Below are 4,037 nucleotides of genomic sequence, written 5' to 3' on the forward strand. Positions count from 1 at the left end.
ATTTTGAGGCCTGGAGAAGCAACCCTGTTGTTTTATGGAAACGACTTTCTATTATTAAACACCAATTTTGGAAACAGTGGATGCTACAGTACCTTTCTGAGCTCCAGCAAAGGCCAAAATGGGCTACCAGCAGGCAAAATTTAGTTATCAATGACCTAGTAATTATTAAAGATGAATTAACCCCTCCCGGCTCATGGCCCTTAGCGCGAGTGGTAAAAGTGCACATAAACACAAAGGACGGTTTAGTGCGGTCCGCGACTGTGCGCACCGGCACGGGCGAATACGACCGACCTATTAATAAATTAATTTTACTTTTACCTAATTCGGCTTAGTCCATTCAAATTATATCTTCTTAGTTATCCAAATTTTTATACAAAAATATCGATGGTGGAAGTCTCAATTGACGTAAGGACAAAATGCTACTTTTCAGGAGAGCGAAAAGAAGTTTTTGGTAATTTTCAAACCCTCACAGCATTGTTAATGTTTAACTTAGCAGGATGTTATAATTACGTAAAATCTTGAATTTTTCTTGCTTTTCAGCGTGAAACTATAGACATTTCGTAAAAAGCTTAATAAGAAAAATAGCTGTCCCTTACGCCCGTGACATACGGGCGTCATAGCCCCTTACACCCATAAAACCGTAAATAAATAAATAATGTAGTAACCGATTTTTGGTCTTATAGGACATTTTATATTTATTTGCTACGTATTTGGACGTAAGTTTCTGTAGAAAAAATGAAAAAAATAGTGAATTAACTCAAAGAACCACTAATTATTTAAAATAACGCGCAAAAGCCATAATTTTGCACGTCCCTTAAAAAATATGTAATTTGTAACATTTTCTTTAAATGGACATTATAAGTTAGAAGTTAAATAAAATTCAAATAAATTTTATAACGTTTTAAACTTTCGTGATTCTCACTCATAGTCAAAATACCACCAACGGGACTTATCACGCTAACACACACGAGTAATATTTACCTCGACGTTTCGGCAACATTGCAGTGGCCGTGGTCACGAGTGGACTGAAGTGTGGGGTGTCAAGTCTGCCTAGCAGCGCGAGTCCTTCGAACTACCCGCACTTGATCACTAATAGTACCAGCACTCGTATCACGCAATTGGTGATTTTTATTTGTCACCCCATCACACCGACTCACAACACTCATCTCGACGTCGACACTTATTAATAACAGGATTCCACGAAGATGAAAGCTTATATTCATTGTCCCGGTTGTTATTTTTATGCTTTTTATTTCAACTGCTTCACGTACCATTCTTGAGTAGAAATGACGTTCCGTGGACAGAATTTTGGGATTGTGAAGCTCAATCCAGTGGTTTGGTCCTGACTCCAACAAATGCTCGGCTATGGCTGACTTGTTTGTTTATAGCTGAGAGGGTCAAGGAAGATATTGCAGCTGTTAAAAATCGCCAAGTAAATAGGTTTTTATCCCGGGAAATAGCATATTTCCGGGGGGTAGCGATAAACGAACTAATCATGTTGTTGATGACGATGATGATGAAATGATTTTCACTACCACCACTGGCGTACTAACTCTGCTTGCTTGTATTATTGCTTACATGCTTGCTTGCTTGCTTGCATGCTTGCTTGCATGTTTGATTGCATGCTTGCTTGCACTATTTCTTGCACATTTGGGAGTATTCTTGATTCCTCTAACACACTGATTGCAGCTGTGAGGGAGTGGGACGCCAGCCCGCTTCATGAGCGCTGGAGGAGATACCATAGACCGGTCATCGCGGGATCGGGGTAACCCGCGATGTTCATCTAACCCAGGCCGATAAAATTGCATGTTTGTTGATTGGATTGACAAAATTACATGCTCACTTGCAAGCCTGCTTAGGTGGTTGCTTACATGCTTGCTTGCTTGCTTGCTTGCATGCTTGCTTGCATGCTTTCTTGCACGCTTGCTTGCACTATTTCTTGCACATTTGGGAGTATGCTTGCTTGAGTTGTTGTTTCAATCACTACAAGTTCTAAAAACCATCTGTTTTGATGCCTCCTACGACCTAACATTAACAAGGTATTTTAATGAACTAAAAGAAGCAAGCAAGGTATTTTACTTTAAGAGGTATTTTAATGAACTAAAAGAAGCAAGCAAGGTATTTTACTTTAAGTGCCCCTTACACCCATAAAGTAACCTCAATTTTTAAAATGTCTGTTTGTTACTGTCCTTACGACCAACAATTTACTCTAGTTTTAGCTTTTGATGTCCCTTACGCGCCTTATAAGAGTATTCCTATTTTATAACCCCCTTATTCATAAAAAAACCTTAATTGAGGTTTGATCGCGTCTGTTACTTAGCAGACTGATTAAGCTTAATAGACGGTTGTCAAGAAGTATGATTCATAAACGCTTGCTAGCAGTCTGCTAGTTGTTGAGCTGCTGATAGACGGATTAGACGCGTTATGTTGGCCACCTTGACAATCAAAGACAAAAAATGGCCTAATCGATAATTAAAAAAAAAATTGACAGCAGTGACAGCAAAATAGCACGAAAAAAAATAAAAAGCGAGATGTTTGTTTTCCCGCCATTTCCGATTCGCATGTTTTGTTGTGCAAAAAGCCATAATTATGTTAATCATCCTATATTTTTGTCATTTTATTGTTAATTTATTGTTGCTAATTTAGAGGATTTTTAAATACAAATTCCTGTAAATAAATTTTCCAGTTTTTTTTTTAATCTTTGCGTAGCCCTGCCTTCACTATAAATATCTTCGGTATGGTTTTTTTGCTTGTCAAAGTCAGCTGTTCAAACTTGTGGCGCCCATTTTGTGACTTAGCATTAGCAGGGAGATAAAGGAGGGTCTACGGTCCTCTAACTTTAGCAGAGCCTTGATCGACTGATTAGCGCTAACAGACGTTTATGAATCACGTTTTTTAGCATCGGGCCTTCAAGGAGCCTTCAAGGAAGCTCTAACTTTTTATGAATAAGGCTGTAAGTTGCTGTTGTTTAATGCCCCTTACGACGTACCAATTACACCTTTTTTTTAAAATGTCTGTTTGCTACTGCCCCTTACGACCGACAATTTACTCTAGCTCTTGCTTTTATACCCCTTACGCCCATAAAAAGTATTTCTTATTTTATAAATTGCTGTTTTATTTACCTTACGAACGTTTCCGATTATAACATATTTAACCCTCAACATAGGTACATAATTAATTATACAGGCCATATTATTATGTATGCATCATCATCTCGGCCTATATACGTCCACTGCTGGGCACAGGCTTCCTTTATTAGGATCTGTCAGGACAGCTTAAAAATAAACAAAGTAGCTAAAGAAATTTACCTCAACATCCTTGACTGAAATTCCATTACGGAAATGTTAGCTCGACGTCAAGCCATTAGGGGCCACCCATCAACTTAATCTTCTTTTTTTGTTTTGCTTTTGGCATCTTATAAAAAAAAATACACGCGCGTTGACGAAGAACAAACGTAGGCAATCAAATACGTCCTCCGTGTTTGACGTGTCTGGCACGACTGACCGAATGTGCAATGCGCAAACGCTCGGCGCGTGGAAGGTAGGTAGACGCGTTAGTATTTTGATGTTAGGTACAAGAAATAGGTACAGGCGGTAAGGTTACGCCCAACAACTTCTTGCTTTTTTATCTTATTCGTTATAAAATGTTGGGGTTAAAGGGCAATGAAACAATAATTGACCCATACGCCCTTTTTATTATATTTGTTGGTTTTTTTTAACGACATGAGTCGGTCGTAAAGGACATATGAGACTGCCACAGCCCCTTACGACCCAAATATTAAAAAAATAATACATTTACGCCATTTGTCAGCTCAAATATTTTATATCATGTCCCTTAAGCTATTTTTTTAAAATAATAAATGTTGATAACAGCAAAAGTAAGGGTCGTATCGTAACTTGAATACTACCAATCGACAGAGAAAAAAAAACTCTAATTTTCTATGTTTAAAAGTGATTTTCGGTATTTTGTCCCTTACGCCAATTGAGACTTCCACCATCGATATGCTACTAAGTTACAAATAGTCCAGGCAAATTAGA

Source organism: Choristoneura fumiferana, chromosome 5 (genome assembly GCF_025370935.1).
Source record: "Choristoneura fumiferana chromosome 5, NRCan_CFum_1, whole genome shotgun sequence".
Taxonomy (NCBI): Eukaryota; Metazoa; Arthropoda; class Insecta; order Lepidoptera; family Tortricidae; genus Choristoneura; species Choristoneura fumiferana.